Genomic DNA, 18,045 nt, shown 5'->3' with positions numbered 1-18,045 from the left:
GTCAGGGTCAGCTAGAGCAAGCTGCCCAGGATGGTGTCAGCTTGGGTTTTGAGTGTTTCCAAGGATGGGAGCCCCACAAACTGCCAACCTGTGCCAGTGTTCAGCCACACTCACAGTACAAAATACCAATAAAAGCAACCTTAAAGAAAAGCTCTTGACTGGTAGCGCTTATGACTGTTCACAGTTCTAGTACCATCCACAGCATAGACACCATCTCTGCATTAACACCAGCAGAGATGGTGACAAGTACAAAGGACACGTATGTCTGCTGGTTCCCATACCAGGTAAGATGGGGCTGTTCCTAATGCACTGGCTTGCTCCAAGACGTTCCCTAGACAGCTACTCTGCAGCCTCATTACTTCACTGCTTGGGAATAAGTTTTTGCTCCTGGAGACTATCCAAATTGAGAAACTTGAGTCTGGATTTTAATTCTTCAGAAGTTCAGGGCTTTGCAGAATTGTTCCCTTTGTACCCCTCAGCTGCTTGTACTGAAGTCAGTGGATGTTTGACCACTGATTTCTGTGGGAACAGGATGGGATTTTAGCCACAGCAGGACTCCTAACCACTACCATCTAGTAGTTGCCCTTTGGAAGCTTTTCAAGCCAAATGCTCAGAAAGTAGTTGAATTCAGTTTTTATAAGTAAAGCCTAGAAAAAACCTTTTCCCAGAGGTCAAGCCCTGTTCCCTGAGGCCTGGGAGCAAGCTTTCTGGCAGGATTTCTCCTGAGCCTGTTGTGTGGAAGATAAGGAATGTGAATGATTTCCTGCTCAGCAGCATGTAGCTCACCAAACATCTGACAGTTTATGTACTAGGGATGGTCTCCACAGTAACCTGGCTGGAGAGACCATGATGCTGAAAATGACAGCTTCCCAGTAGCGAGAAGGTCATCTTCACGCTCTCGCACTCTCCCTTTCTTTCTACTTTCTAACTTTATTCTCTTGTCTGTGGTTTACCCGAAGCACACCTGAACACATGGTTTCTCCACCCAGCCACCTCAGAAGGAAAGGGTATTACCTCCCACACCAATGCAGCACTGCTGCATATAAAGCTGCTCCCCGAGGGATCCTGAAATCAAACACACTCTTCCCATTCACCTACACATCATGTGCCAAGGGAATGTACACTTGGCCCTGACTTGTCACCCTTCTGCACTACATATGTTATCTCTCAGATATGCTTCAGATAGTGCCCTTGGGTGATGTCTTCTTCATAACCGTTTCAAATTCAGAAGTGCCTCTCCTCAAGACGGCTTGATTTTTATCTCTGAAGACTTAAAAGACAGAGGAAAAATAAAAGCAACCCTTACATTTCAGGTTATCCCAAAACAGGGCTGTGTGCACCCCTATGCCAGAAATACCAAGTAGGCCCCCAGGGACAAAAAGCTGGGTGTTCTCTCTCTTCAGGCAACCCTTTACCATGCCACCGCTTGGTCTCTTCAGGCTATTTGCCTGCTAGACTATACCCAGGAGATGCTATGCATAAGGTGCTTTCCAGTAAAATTGCCCAACGGCCCTTGGGGCCAGGCTGATCACACAGAGAAGCTGAGTTTATGCATGGCGGGTTTGTTGTAGCCTAATGGAATTAGTCCCTGAAGAGTAAGAGGGATTTGGCACAACACAGTTCTACAGGCTTACCTGAAACCATGCCTGCAAAGATGCGATGGCCTCTCCAAGTTATATGTGGCCCTTCAGGGCATTCATTCAAAATGGGGATTAATTGAAGAGGACATCTCAATCAGTTGTTGCTTTTTCTGTTCAACAGTATGCTATAAAAGGAGCATTTTACTATTTAGAGGAAGCGCAGGAAATCCTTTCTCTAAATGCACTGATCTTATCAGTCTGCTCTGCAGCCAATCCTTCTTCACCACTGTCACTTATAGGAATAGGATTATACATATGATGAGCAAACTTCACTTGCCATGCTTGTACAAGACACACTTGAATTTCAACAATTAGAATTAATTTTAAACAGAGCTTGGCCCCTGCCATCAAGAACATGTTTTCTCAAAACTGTCCAGCTTACATTTCAGCACAAAACAGCAGGCAGATGTCCAAGAAGAGTGGACAGAGCTGCTCTGATGGAAAAAGAACTGCCTTCAAAAAAGAAAAAAAAAAGTATTGAAAAAAGAAGGCTATTTTAGTGCTCAGAATTCTATAGATGCTTTTTGAATTTGTTTGTTTTTAAAGAAAATAAAAACCAAATAAATTTCCCATTTCACCAAATCACTTCCCCTCCTACTGAACCCCAAAGGAATAAAAATAAAATATAAAAAATAATTTAGAATAATCTATCACCATTGATTTTTTGCATTTGGCAGCATAAAAAAAAAAAAAAAGGAAGAAGGAAATAGTTACAAATAAACACATGTTTCTAGTGTGATTTATCACAAATTTTGAAATATCCAGTTCTCATAAGAATGTGGAAACATTCGGGAAACTCTGTTTTCTTCAAAATTTGCCAATTCTGAGATCAGACCTTTTCATGAGAAAATCTCAATGGAAAAATGTGCGAGACATACTGAACTCTTTTGAAAGCCTGACCACCAGTGTCCGTGAGGCACAGGAACATTTACCACGAGCTGGTCTGTCTTCTCAGAACAGTGGCTCAATCAGCCAAGGGATTCTTGTTTCCAACCTACGTGGCCATTTCAGCACCTGTAGGCTATTACCAGCTGCGGTCCTTCAGCAACAGCAGTCATTTAGCTGCTAGTTTGGTCAGGAATAGAGAGTTCTACTTTACCCCTGAGCTGCCTGATCCACTTTGAACAAGTAGTACAGCACAACAGGAGGAGACTTTTAACAAGACCGACTGGGCTAGTTGCCTTGTGGGGAGAAATAGAGGATCTCCATCTGATCTGCTGGGCAAGTGTCTGAAGCATGGGGAGCAACCTCACATTCAAGGACCCCTTCTTTTGCTAATTTTGAAAGGTATTGGCAAAAAAAAAAAAAGATACACAAAACCATCATCACAAATACACATGCATATCCCGCATCAGTCATTGCCAAAGGGACAGCGGAACAGGAATGTCCAGCTGTGTCCACAATCTGATCTGCTTCCTTTTAGATCTGCTCAAGCCTTCTCACCTTTCAACTCACAGTTCCAAAAAAATGAACAAAACAATGGCTAAAAAGAAACATCACGCAATTTACGGGCACACGTGGAAGGTACATAGCAAGCTAAGTGGCACAAGGCAGCGCTAAGTAGATAAAAGCAATGCAGGAGGATATTTCCACGTGTTAGCTGGCTAACAAGCCAATACAGCCTGCAAGTAAGAAGGATGTGAAAGAAGGCAGTGTAAAGCTCTGACCTCAGGTTTATTTTGCTTCCACTGACTTCAGTGAGACTTGCACTCACAAATCTGAAGACAATCTTATGAACTATGAAGCTGAAAGGGTTGTACCAATCAGCTAGGCTGACCTCATGCATAACACATGCCACAGGATTGCCATAAATTAATTCCTGTCTGAAGTAGAATATGACTTTTCAATAGGCATCTCATTTGATTTAAAGATTTCCAGCAACAGAAAATCTACCACAACCCTCAGTAAACTGTCTCTCACTTTAGAAATTTGTGCTTCATCTGCCAAGTTTCAATCCCCTGAGCCTGGTTCCTGACTTGATTTTCCTAGCCTGAAGAATGCTATCACCAAATATTCTCTATATAGCTAATTATAAATGGTGATCAACAAACCACCTTTTAAGCACCTCCTTAAATAATTAAAGGATAAGCTTTTGAGTCTCATCCATCAATAGAGGGGATTAATCAATGTTAAATTCTGTAACCTTCCATTTAGCACCTCTACAGCAGTCTGTCACATGTACCGCAGTCACTTCACAGTGGCTCGCTCTTGGATCAGAAAATTATTTAAATCTAAACCAGAAGAACTTGCGTATCATGGCTACCTGGCAAGACACAAGGATTCACAATACAGGCATAAAGACAATGATGGTCTGCTTAAGAACTACAACAAGCAAGTGGCAGAGCCCAAAGTAATACCAACTAATTCTGATTTTAAATCCCCGTCCTTGTTCCCAATGCCATCTTCCTGCACGATACAAGACAGGAGTTATGCTAGAAACAAAACAAAAAACCCACATCCCGGAATCTCTCCAGACTTCGAGCAAGGTTTGAGAGTTATTTGCATGCAACTGAAAGTAATATAGAAAAAATCTTGGGATCTGCATAATAGTATCCTTCCTGATTATTCTGAGGCATAGAAAGCATACCAAGCAAATGATATGCTGAGGCCTGCACCCACAACAGGCCCACTCGCAGATTCTTGTTCTTCTGCAGCTTCAGAGGTGCTTGCCAAGACCAGGTTCAGCAGCCTACTGAGGCTTTACTATCGGTTTGATTTCTAAGAACTAAGAAGTCAACAAATTCTCTTAGTTCCAATTTTATGTCTGTCCCACAAATTCCAGCCCGCTAATGTAAACACCATAAAGAAAAACAACTTTAAAAACAAAATATTTGAAAGTCAGTTTCCCTTCTTTACTAGCTGCCAAGAGCAGAGTTCAGGGCTCTGGGCTTCTTGAGTTGATGAAATCATTAACACCTACAGCAGCGTAAGGAATGTAACTCTGCCCTCAGGACTTGGTAAGTAATAAGAAACCGGTGTCAGTTTCACCTTTAAAAAACAGTTCCAAGTAATAAATTTCCAATTTCAGATCCGGATGGAAACGCAGCCCAAACAGCATAGGAGAGTCACAATTCAGAGCGCTGGGTTCAAAAGGCATCAACACTGGCAACTGCGCCAGCAAGACGCTCGTGAAAACAATCAGAAGACGCCCACCCGAAAATGACACCTCGCTGCACAACGCATCCAACACCATGCTCACGGAGCTACTGCAGAAACACAGTGCACAACACTCAAAGCACAGGAAACGGGATTCATTTTCTCTTCAGCTAGTAGAGCTGACGGTCCTTTCCTTGCTACAGATGCCAGACCAAGACTTAGGGAGACCTTGTGTGGCAACAGCAGGCAGCAGGCAGCCAGTCTGGAAGCTAGAGAGCCAGTGTGAATTACAGGATCTGTACGCGTTCAGCCATCTCCATTAAGGACTCCCTTTATACTCATTACAACACATCTCTGTCTTTGCTACTACAAGGGGGAATACAGAGGAGGGATTCGCAGCTGTTGCTTGGAAAAGGCAAGGTTTTCTAACAGCATGAAAGCAGGGTGCATCTCTCCTTCCAACAACATGAGCCTCAAGCGCCCTGCACCATGTGCCAAGAGCTTCATAGCAGCTCATCCACCTCTTCCCCAAACACATCACAGCAGGCACCATCCTACACAACCTGGGCATGCCCCTTTCCATTTCAGGGGAGAGGGAGTCATGACTGGAAGTTCAATACTATCCTCACGCCATTAATTTATTTAGGGCTGCCCATGAGACACGTAGATGGCTTTCCAGTGCACTCAAGCCACCACTTCCCGCATTGTGCTACCTCCACCCCATTCCCTCTGGGCTTCAGGCCTGGAGCAGAAGCTGCTGCTTTTCCCTCTCTGCTATTTCCATGTTCCTCAGCTGAATTCACTCCAGCATTGTAAGGCATGGTGGAAAATAAATGCCTCAGTGATAAATTGCCATTTAATCTGTATACATTTCAAGCTCAAGGCAAGCTCTCTCTTCAGCTTCCATCCTGTTAGGATGGGATGCTCAGAGCATCCTAGCATGCCGAATATCCTGCAAATTGCTGTGTATATTGATGCCAATGCTGTGTTTTGTTCCTCCCCATAAGCATGCGTCAGATACCCTTCCTGAAAACACCTCCTCTGGCATGTGCTCTCATGCACTGCTGGTACTGTATGCCAATCCTCCTGTAAAATTCAATTCCTTACATCCTACCAATAGCCCAAGAGTCCAGGATTCTCAGTCATTTCCCGTCACTGGGATTAGCATCCAACGATGTCCTGTTTACATTTCAGGGCTGTGGTGGAAATAAACACCATAATGTCAGGACATTCCATCAGCAGGATTCCAGCGCAGCCATGCTGGGCTCCAAGCAGGATGCTGAACCACGTATGGTCTTACTTTTTATTTTCTCTTCTTTCCTCTTCCTTATATTTCCATTACCTAACTGAAATAGCAGAGGGTGCCTTCTAATGAGTCTGTGCAAGTAGTTAACATACTGGAAGGACCTTTACAATCGTGAAGTTACTAAATCAAGGGAATCAACAAGCAAGCAAATAAACAAAACAAGCAATGAAGGGCTACTGCATCACAAAAATGATATTATTTCTTTAGTAAACAGAAATCTGAAGCAACATCATAACCCCCTTCCCCACCCCCATCAGGCAGATGATGAAACTGAGGCATGGACTAGACAAAGCCATTTCCCAGTTAGCTGGCTGTAAGGACTAAATTCTGCTGTCAACTATGGTACAAGTAAGAGTAAACATAGTTCAAAAAATTATTGATTTCCATTCTTCTTAATTACATTTCAGCTACATAGTTAAATAGCAACGCCTGAATAATCAGAAGAGACAACACAAATGCATCTGCTACGAAATCTCTGCCAAGAGAGTAGGTTATAAAACTTCCAGACTAGAAGAGCCTGTTAACAAATAGGCTGTCCCATAGTATGATTAAGAACTCTATTTCTCACCCCAGCAATGTACAAACAAATGCTGTCTTCTCCATTCCAATCAGAATATTAAATATAAATATTTTGAAGAGGGATCTCTGAGGACACACAAACTGGACAGCTACCAAGGACAGACCGAATACTCTGAAAATGACATTTTCTATGATGCAACGGATCTCTCAGAAGCAGAGAAAACAAAGGGAAAGATATACCAGGCTTCTACGCCCTGTTTGTCCCAGTGCAAAACCACTGTGCTGTACAATATCCTGTTGAGTGGTTAGTCCAATCTAGGTTTCTAGTGTTATCATTTTATGCATGGTAGACCTACTGCACAGGTATTGATCCTTGATGGAATATAACTGGAAACCAGATATTGGAATAAATGCTTGCATTTGGGATTGAATTGGCATGGAAATGGCTCCCTAGCACTTGCATGAGATTCCAAGTGACTTGAAGATCCATGAGATCTGCAGTTTGCAACCCAGCCTAGAGCTGGCTGTGGCAGTTTTGTACAATGCTTTAGTCTCATAGTATTTCATTAGTTAAGAGTCTCTCTCTTTCAGGATAGCTCTGATGGTCACCTAGAAACTCCAAGAAGTGTGATGAGAGCTGCACTCCACCCCTAAACAAAGCTACGGTGACAATATGTGTGCACCGGGCTGTCAGTGGCCTCCCTCCCCAATTCTACGTGCTCGTTACTAGCCACCATTCACCGAGTGCACTAGCCCTGCCCAAATGCCACGTATGCCAAGGACAGCTTTGAGAATCCGCCTCAGGTGCCACAATGCCACACAGACCATTTTCAGTTCTGCGACATTTGTTTCAGAAGAAATGTATGGAAGACTACGCCTCACCGCAGTTAGACCATGATGCAAGACTCACCTCTTTGTCCAAAACTTAGCATGATCTGTAGACTCAGAACCTCCTGGCGCTTTTCCATGAGCTGTATTTTTCTTTCTGCTTGTCCCTGAAGTTTACAACCATATTGTTGGAGGCAGGTAGGGAGTACTGGTGCTTTTGCTCCCCCTATTTGGGAAGCCGTTGATTTAAACCATGTGCACATGCTGAAGTCTCAACAAGGACATTATAAATGCATGTAATGATGTGACGGCTGCTGGCGATCAATGGAAAGAAAATAGGGGGGAGGGCGAAGTTTACTGGGTCTCGGGCCAGCTCCTAATGGACAAGCTCCCACATCACCAAACCAAATGCTGCAGCTGCCGCTAATCACATCAGTCAGCTGGCTCCCCTGCTCGGCCAAGAAGTTTGGATAGAGACTGCCCGAGCTGCTGTCTCCCAGCGTGCTGCCGCAGGACTCCGGAGGGCACTGGTGAGACAGGGCACGAGGAAAGTTCACCACCCTTGCCTACGCTTCGCCCGCTGTTTTAGCATCTTTAACAAATACTACGCTAACTTTAAAAATATTCGGTGGGTCCGTGTTAAAAATAAAGTGCAAGCTGGCTTCCATGAGAAAGCAACTGAGCCAATGCCATTTATAGTAATTCGATGTGTCACTGAATAGCATCATTTTTATAAATACACTGAAAGCCGGACATGAAATAACTGGTTAACAGCTCCCTAATCACAAGGGCTTCCTCTGCTACACATTTTTCCTATTTATCCAATGGCTTCTGTTTTATATCTAGTTTGCTAATGGAAAGAGGGGAAGGGGGAGGGGGAAAATTGGCCTAAACTGATCCAGCAGATGCACAGAGCAGGGGCCTCAAACACTGGCTTCTTTTCTGCAGCCACCAAAGGGCGGTGGGGGAGAGACATTTCAGCAAAATTCTTTCTCTGCAGCAACTACCGCAGAAACACATTTCCCTCTGTTTGGAGCCACTCAAAATAACTGCAGCTCAAATGCCAGAAGAGTATTTTGTGCTTCCTGCATTCAGAAGGAGAAAGAGATGGGAAAACACTGAAGAAAGTTCCTAGTATGGTGGTCTCAAGACAGCAGTAGCAGGCATTAAGGAAAAAAAAAAAAAAAAAAAGCACACTCTCTCTCTCATAAAGAAAGCAAAACAAAACTAGCCCCCAAATATTTGTTCTTTAATGATCCCCAAAGTGTTTTACAGCTATGCATAGGAAACGTGTTATTTTATGGGACAGCCCATCTTCTAGCCCATGCAGACCAGTCAGATTTTTCCAGTTCTTCTCTATACCCAGTTTCTCCCAACTTCCAGGAATCCCTGCACAGTGTGACTGCCTGCAGCACAGGCAGCTATCATCATTTCTGCATGCACTAAACTAAGTCAACAAGGCCTTCTCAAGCACATTGACTTCTGTGTCTGCACCACTTACAAAGTAGGCTGCCAAAGCCCATGGGAGATGACGAGGAGAGGAGACCTGCTGAAGCACGAGGCTGCAACCACCATCCATCCCGCCTCAACAGCGGCATCCCACCCAGCCCCACCGCATTGCTTCAGCTTCTCCCCGGTCCCCAGTCAGGAAGCTGGCAGCCTGATGGCACATCCATGGCTGACACCCTGTCCTGTGTCACCTTACAGGGGGCAGAGGGTGGGAGGAGGCTTCACACTGTCCCAAAACCATGCACCAAGACACAGGTGAGGGGATTCAACATCTCGTCAAGGCTGCATCCACCTTTGCCCTGTCCGCTTTAATTTTAAGCTGCTCAATAACTACTCAGTGGTTTTAATGTACAGAGGTGGAGGAGGGGGCACAGCACATGCAAGCATAACGTGACTGAGTGCTATCCAAACTGAAGCCAGCAGCAGAGGCAAGAGGCAACTCCCTGTGTTGTGTGCTCCTGCCCACGATGCCCTCAGCTACAGGGAATAACGTTCTGCTCTCACCCCTCCTTCTAAACTGCAGCATTAGCCCCAGAAAGAGGCTTGCAGATCTCCTATGCTAACCACACTGCCAGCATCTTCATATCAAAACTACACCTATGTTACTGAGTCCTCAAAGGACACCATCTGCATCTGAAGCAACAAAGTTGTCTGTGTTGTGATGACTTAAATTCACTTCCCAGTCAACTGTAAAAAAAACAGTCTATCTGGAAGGAAAGAGACAGTGACAAACAAGACGGGGTAGTGGCACTGGAACAGTTTTACCTCTGCACTGTGGGCAGGTTGCAGCCCCTGACCTATACCTCCAACTGCTTAGGGTCACCTGTGCACAAAGCACCGCCAGGCCTGGGTCAAAGAGATTACTCTTTGTGAACGGTACGAGTGAATGTGGTGAAAATGTGCGTATGTGTCAGGAGAAACCAGACTCTGAAGATCACTTCAGAATTGAAAATAAATAAATAACATTAAAATTAACATTTACTTAGAAACAAAGAGCCGAGTATATCCACCTGGTAGCTTTGCCCCAGTTTATGAAGCAGGCAATTTATGGCTAGGTTTTGTATTTCCCAGCTAAGGAATCCCAACATAATAGGAGACAACCAAACTAGCCACACACTGATCAACTCGAGTGCGGAGCCTTTGCCGCCAGTGGAGTAGGCAAAGGACAAAAAGAAAGCGAGAAGCAATCTGCACTGGAACTACAGGCACATGCAAGCCAAGGATACCATGAGATCTGTTCCCTCCAGCTCCCCCTTGTTTCTCTATCTCCTTTGACTTGCAGGCAGAGAATAGTGTTCACAGAAGCAACACAGTGGCTTTCTGTGTAAATAATGCCGTACTGCAGAGAGCAGTTCTTCTCTTCTTGCTGAAGAGTAAGGAGAAAACTCCGCTCAAAGGGTTGGCATCGCTGGTCCAAACGCACACGCCTTGCCTTGTGCTGCATCAAGTCAGAAAACATGATGGCCCAGCAGCAATGCCTTGACGTGCCGAGTGGGATTACAAACTGGGGCCTGCACTTTGTATGGAAAAGCAGCAAGCAGACTGCCAAGACCCCTCTCTAAATACATTTCAAAGTGGGTTATTGTGAGGAGTGTGAGCACTATGATCTCAGCTGCCAACAAGTACTTCTGTGGGAAGCAGTCTGGAAGCAGGAACTCATTCTCCCAACAATCCAGGCTTTGACCCACATTCGTGCTGTGCAGTTAATCTAAGTGGAATTAGTGCTGGTGAAAGGGGCCATATGGACAGCCCTTGAGACAGAAATCTTATTTACCCACAGAAATTCCCCTGCGGCCAGCAACATTGTAAGATACATTTTACATGCATGTGCCAAAGCCACGTGTGCTTCTCTCCAGCTCAAAACAACTAATCCTGGACTATCCAACCCCAACCTTCTGTAAGATTACATGGAAAGATTTTGCAATTCCTATGTTCGTGCAAAGTAAACAGCAGAGCAACTCAAAAGCATTTTTGCACAGCACACAGAGCACCTATCACCCTTTCCTTATTTGTGCCATATTTGTATGGGGCTGAGCAGAGGATGTCAAAGAACACGTGGGGGTATTCTGGTCAAATTGCAAAATAAACACATTGTGCTACAACCAAAATGCATCTTGCCATACCTGCTGGATACTATTTTATTTCTTCTCTTCTCAGGCTGCAGTTCCTGTAGCTCCACCCCAGGACTGCTTACTACTGAAAGATCAAAACTTCCAGTTAACATGTCTTTTAGGTAACATGAGGTATGAAAGCCACAAGAAGAACACCAAGTCAGCAAGGCAAAAGTTAAGCCTGGACTTAGATCCTACTTTTCCTGGAAAGCGAGGCTTATAATGTAATTCCCTTGTGTCTTCACAAGACACATGGACTGTGTCTACACAAACTTTGGAGGACTCCATGCATACTCCTCACATGCAAGATAGCACCGTATCACACAGCTGTCAGAGAAGCATCCCTTATTAACATTCTTTAGCTTGTTTTATGAACTGAGATTTTGCAGAGGAAAAATAAAATTGAAGAAGTTGTCTAAAACCAGCACTGCTTGATGGTATGTGAGTAGAGACAATGGCAAAGATAGGTGCACCAGAGATCCATGCAATGACTGATTAAACCAGAACATTTTTTCTCTCAGTTGTATTATATGTGATTGAACAACTACAGTAGCCCAGGGCCCTTTCATTTCTGAAAACACAATGGCAGATGGTGTTAAAAAAATGCAGTTGAATTTGCTGTTGTTCAGCAAGTGTCAACAGAAACAACATTTGGCTTGCTTGCTTGTATTTCTCTAAGTTTTCAAATGGAAATATTCCTTCGTTAATAACTTTCTAGACACCCTACACAAAGCATCCCACACACACTTCTCTGGTGGATTCTCCTACAGGAGTGTAGGTTGAAATATTAAAGTAACTCATTGGCTTTTGGTATCATATGTTTCCATGCTAATCACTGAAATTCTGGACTGACCACGACTGACAGGTATTGAGGCAATTCAAAACCTCATTGCTGCAGATATCATGAAACTAACAGCAAGCACAGAGCAAGCACATAAGGCTACCAGCAGAACAGGTACAGCTTCAAGCAAGCAGAAAGCCTCACTGCTACCCTGTACCCTGTCATCCCTGACCACCATCTCTGCCTGATGAGAAGACATTCATCTTTCAAAAGAGCATGAGGAGAGAGCAGAGGCACTAGATCTTGAGTCCATCCCTGGAGGAAGATATGCTTATGCTTACATGCCATCACCCTTTTGCTCATTCGCGAGCCAGACTACTCAGTCTTCACCTGGCTTCTGCCATTGAGGTCTGTGTGTTTCAGGAGGTAGGGCAGGCACTCATTGGCAGCGCCTCTGCTTTCAGCCCTGGGAAATGAGACTGGCACAAGGTTCACTCCCACCTTCCCACTGAACTTAGGGGTAAATCGCAGTTCAGGACTGAATGAAAAACATTTTACCCAGGAAACTGGAAGCCAGCAAGTGTTTACCTTGGAACTGAACCTTCTGTTCCACCAAAGCAGTGTGCTGGAACAGTTATGCACCAGGACAGCCCTCTCAGACAGGAAGCGTTTGGGGAACTCACAATAATGCCTCATCCAGCCTGAAATCCCACTTGGCCACAGTTCATGAAATACTAGTCCTTTCCCCCTCTAAACAGTAAAGTGGTGTTAAACATCTCCTCCATAAAAGTGAACCCCAGTCCTGCTTTTGCTTTTCAGGCTAGTACTGTTCCCACAAACTCTCCTTTATCAGTTCCTTAGCTTGTTTATATTGCAAGTTCCTTGGAGCGGCGGCAGCTTCTCCTTTTGCTTCTCATTGGAGCTTAGTTACAAAGAATAATAGTCAAATCTGCATTGGCAACATCTTCTATGGCCAGGCAAAAAGCCCAGAGAAAGCGTCAGAAATTCTCTGACCTTAAATATATTCTCCTATGCTTGTTCTGCATTCTCAGTCACAGCTTTTGTTCACCTCAGAGCAATGAGTCTGCCTTTGAACACATTGATTATGATCATCCAATCATAGCAACACCTTCCCAAAACCTTGCTAATACCGGACCACCCAGAACAGTATCACAGTGAACGTGTGGGCAATGGGATGAACAAATTCAATTCAGATGAAATACCAGGGACTGAATTCACCAACCCAGGCTAGCATGCTACTTACTGATTACAATACCTACACACACGAGGCTTTATGCCATGAGGTCTTCCATTCCAAAAATATATACACTGTAATGCAGATGGCAGAAGAAAAGCGGGCAGAGAAAAACGGCTGCACTCCTCCCCTTGGATTAGACCCCCTTGCAGAAGCCCGTTCTCCCTCCACAAGTCTGCTCTAAAGGACCACTGCCAGTGTTCTGATGATGAGCAGGAGATGCTTTGCTTCATACTCTAACTCAGCTCTAAGTTTCATGTTCTATGGATAAAAGGACAGCCCCTGTTCCCCAGCGCCTAACAGAAAGATGAGATGAAGGTCAGAATGGACCATTATGGCCATCAAACCTGGCTTCTGCAGACCACAAACTGCAGGATCTCATCTAATAACTTCTGCATCCACTGTCTCTCATAGAGATAGAAACAGAACTGGCATTGCATGATGACATACAAGCTTTTTTTTTCCTGACTCTTGAGGCCAGACGTCTCCTAACGTGTGGGGAAACCCACACATAATAATAATTAAAAAAATACACAAAACAAATTTTGCCGTACTACAATGCTTCTAAAATGTTTTCTGCCTTTGTGTAAATATAACACAACCTTGAATCTGCAGGATATGGGCTTCACCACAAAACATCTTTCTACAGCTCACCAAGCACACCCTCCCCGATCACTGCTTACTGGTAGATTACCAAATTGCAGTTGACCGAGTCTAGCTAGCTGTGATTCTCAAACACCGCAAAGGAAACATTAAGGAGTCCTGCTTAAGTACAATTTTCTTTCCAGTCTAGTAAGTATTTGTGACAAGACAGAAAACATCTACACTACCACAAAGCTAAGCAGCAGCTATAATTTTGATGCCTCTGGACAAATTCTTTGCTCGGTCACGGAAGAACAAATTTGTTTGTCTTCAGCAGGATTTTCTTGGTATTTTAAAGGTGCCTTTGATCTCCAGTGGGATGGCAAGGTGTAAATGAGCCAAGAATTTGATCCAAAATTACCTACAGTCACTAAGACCCAACTACCAGGTAGGACTTCCACCAATTTTTATGATGCTATTATTTCGCTCCAATCAATGGCACCCAAACCAAGTGGCTTTCCTGCTGACCTGCTAAGGGATACTTGTCATTTTCCAGGCTGACCATAATCACCATTCAGTGTTCTTAGAAAGGTTCAGCCTCCTTCTCCGCTTTGCTTTTGAACAAGTCTGAGCACTCTGGTACAAGTCTTCTGAATTGCTTTAAGTTCCCCTTGGTTTTGATGAAGTTCCCTCTCTCAGAAACAGCAAGTAGGCTCCTCCGCTATGTCTGGCACAAACTGCGATCGCCATCACAGACAAATATTTCCAAAGCCAAAGAAATCCTGTATGTGCTAAGGGAACGCAGTGGAAAAGAACACCTTGAGATGTGAGATAAGCAGAGTAACTAGCATTAAAAAAACTATGAAAAACTGTATTTGAAACCTTCAGGATATAAGCCAATCTCTGAAGGAGTCAGGAAGAATATGTCCTCTCCGCCACTCTTCTTTAGTTCAAACAAACAAACAAACAAACCTCCTGTGAGATCTGAATGGCTCCAGATCACAGGACGAGAAACATGACCTCTTCCAAAAAACATAAAGTATGGGAATCTTAAACTGCAATTTCTGTTCGATGGAGATGATGGAACACCATGAAGTTTAGCTCATCCTTTCCTCAACACAACGCTTTTCTATTTTCCTTGCCAAAGTCATTATTCTTCAAGATGCAAGCTGAGCGGAGGTTGAGAGCAGGGACAGTTACCCCTGTAAATGGCAAGCTGCTTGTGTGAGGAATGCAGGGGAACGTGCATTGGCTGCCATCAGAGACAAGATTCCAGCTGAAATGATTATTTGGTCCCTTTTGGCATGACAGCTGTTGAACTGCTACACTTTGCTACTGTAATGGGACTTTGTAACCTTGCTCTTTCTGTACTGATTCAACATTGATTTTGGTTGAAGTTGCTGCCAATGTAACATCCTGAAATAGGGGGCCCCACCACAGTCAGAGGGAAAAGAAGGTATGATGGAACCAGGGAGGGGTTAAAGAAAACACAGAGAAGAACATTGTACTTGGCTGAACAAGTAACTTGTGAATATGTCTTGAGAAACGTCCTGGATTATCAACTGTAATAAAATCCATCAATGAGGAAAACAGGGATGTCCTAGAGAACTATGAGTTCTGGTTTTCTGTGTTCGTTTCATGCATGGTTTGAAAAAATCCCTTTATAAAACAATTAAAAAAAAAAAAAAAGGAAAAGAAAAAAAGAGGAAAGAGAAAGAAAAAGGGGAAAAGGGGGGAAAAAAGAAAGAAAAAAAAAAAAGGAAAGAAAATGCAGCCATAGAAAGCTCAATTTTCCAGGTAACTAGACACTGATTTATGTACTCCTCCACTTAGGAGAAGGACAGCAAACTAACATTTGGGACAGGGATGGATGAGCAAGGATGCACAAATGAAGTTTTTTTAGTTAAGTTGGAGACTGAGAGCCTGCCTGTTAGTTCAGGGAGCAGCAGTTTCTTTATGGAGAATGCATCTGAGGGAAGGAGGGGGAAGTGGGGCAGAAACAAGGACCAAAGAACAAAATGGTCCCCAAATTACATAGGTGTATACTTGAGGTGGGCAGCTGGTCCTCAGGCAAGAAGACTTCAGAAGCAGCGGTAAAGATCTCTGATTTTTTCCTCTCAGAGTTCTTACAGCCTGATCCTCCCTTTATCATCTGCACTGGAGATGTCCTTTTTCCAATCTTAAAACAACATTTGGTAGTACCTTTAAGATATGGGCCAGAAACAGCTTTCTGCACAGTTACAGCACTAATTACTTCCCCTGAGTTTGAGGAAGACTATCCAAGTTTCCACACAAGTTCTCTGTTTCCTATTGAAACAGAACGGCTTAGCACGTGAACGTTTCTCTCCCTCCAGCACCTGGATTCGTTTGGGTAGGAATAAGTAACTAGCCAAGCTGTTCCTTTATCTAAAGCCATGGAAGCCTATAATTTTCTTGCTGATATCCTAAGATCTCTGCATGCCAGAAACACAGGACAAGTATCCGCATGCACTACTTGGATAGAAGGCTACTTGTTTGTTGTTTTTTTTAATGTATGCTGTAGTCCCATCTTGATATGGTTGAAAACTACTTCAGTTTCCAACTCCCTACCTGTTGCAGTTAGGCTGGCGTGTTTGCTATTAAATTTTTTTGTGATAGCCAAGTATGAAAAACTATTCTTTCTAAACAGAGGAGTGACCTCGAGCAATCCAACAGTCTGCTGCAAATGCTGGTTAAGGGGCTAAGCTCTGCTTTATCTCCAGCGTCCTTTTAGGATGCCTAACTACGTGCAGGAACAAAACGCAATAAAAAGTTTTAAGAAAGGAAAAAGAGCAAGCAACAAACCTTATCTTTCTATCTTCATCATAAACACGCAAAGCTACCCATATGGCCCACTGCAAAAGAATGCATTTCCTGGAGGCACTGTGCTGTCTCACTAATGCACACATACAAGATGTACTGTACAGATATCAACTGGAGGTCACAAAATCCCACTGCTGACCAGCACAAAAAAATAAAAAATCCTCATATTTCACAGTTAGGAGATTCTCGCACAGCCACATTTCACAACACAGCAGCTGAGTAAGGATTTTTCAAAACAGCAAAAACATCAAAGTATGCTGAAGGGCCCAGATACACGATTCCTGCTCAAAATCAAAAATGTCTGTTCCCGCTGCTCTGCAGAAGAGAGAGCTGGATGCATTTGTGGGTTTGTATAATGATGTGCATGCACAGCATCGTGCTTTGCAGATCTCTGATGAAGAGCATGAGCATGTGTTCATTTATCCCAGGACAGAAGTGTGCGATCGCATGCCCTGTCGCATTCTCAAGGGGTTCACACGTTGGTCGAGCAGGACGAGGGCAGAAACACAAGTACACAGACATGCAATTCTTACTTCTTTTTTGTATACAAAATACAGATTTAGAGCCTGAGTGCTACAACTTGGCAACCAGAAAAGAGTGATGTTTCTCATGTAGCAAATACCACCCAAGCTGCAAAAGCCATTTTTCTTGTTGCTCTTCCACTCCATGTGCATGTTGGCACCTCACGCCGACATGAAGTCATAGTATATTCCAGGAACAGCTCTAGCTTTTTTTTTTTTTTTTTTTCCTTTTTTTTTTAAGGAAAGGAAAAAAGCAAAAAAAAAAAAAAAAGAGTTAAAAAGAAGAGTGGCAAGCTTACCAAAATTGGTTTAAACCATAAAGACTGAGACCCTGAAAGGCATGAACATGCTTTAATCACAGGGCAAGCATCCTCCAAGAGAAATCTTGGGAATCTTTATTCCTGTGAACTCCAGCAGAGTCAAAACCACAGTGAGGTCATTTGATGACTGTGGAAGAAGACAGAGGCTTCTGCAGGCTCTTATCCAGTTTGCCTGCACTGTATTAATAACCTGGGACTTCTGACATACATAATACAATCCAGTCATTTCTGATAAAAACAGAAGAGGATTATGTACGTTTCACTGTATATGACAGCATCAAATGAGGCTTTGAAGCAATGCTGTGGGTCTTGGATGGCTTTTCTACTTTTTTAAGCCACTGGCTGCTTCAATTGGAACCCAAACCGTGCTTTTCTGTGATGTGTCTTCTTTCACAGACATTAATTATTTTCTAGAGCATTCTAGGCCATCTAATAAAACAAAGGACTGGAAATGCAAACAGCTTCTCTGGCTGCTCAGGGCTGCTACCAATCTAAGATTTTCAAGGTCCCTGAAACCACAGAACCTATCTTCTCCAGTTTCCCAAAGCTGTGCCATGGGATCCATATCCTGTCCCGACAATTTCTAACCCACCAACGGAACGACAGGAGCCTGAGGCATTACAGCAACGTTCAGCAGGCGCCGCTGGAATTCCAGGCAGAGAATTAAAAGCTGGTTTTGCTTTGTAGTAACAAGAAATTATTCCAGCTAACAAATGTTCTGCAGCAGGAAGAGACA

The 18,045-nt window shown here is 43.7% G+C and overlaps 1 protein-coding gene across 10 annotated transcripts in view; it reads right to left on the bottom strand.

Moving 5' to 3' along the window:
• The window catches only part of DAAM2 (dishevelled associated activator of morphogenesis 2), a 209,423-nt gene that overhangs the window by 138,454 nt on the left and 52,924 nt on the right, over window positions 1–18,045 (bottom strand). Inside the window, exon 2 of one of the 10 annotated variants that reach the window (XM_035557169.2) lies at window positions 11,022–11,094. The exons of the other annotated variants lie outside the window; for them this stretch is intronic. The gene's annotated coding sequence lies outside the window, so the exon portion shown is untranslated. The remainder of the gene's footprint in view (window positions 1–11,021; window positions 11,095–18,045) is intronic. 10 annotated transcript variants of the gene reach the window in all.

The sequence above is a fragment of the Cygnus atratus genome, chromosome 3, assembly GCF_013377495.2.
Source record: "Cygnus atratus isolate AKBS03 ecotype Queensland, Australia chromosome 3, CAtr_DNAZoo_HiC_assembly, whole genome shotgun sequence".
Taxonomy (NCBI): Eukaryota; Metazoa; Chordata; class Aves; order Anseriformes; family Anatidae; genus Cygnus; species Cygnus atratus.
This window is presented reverse-complemented; position numbering and strand designations above follow the sequence as displayed.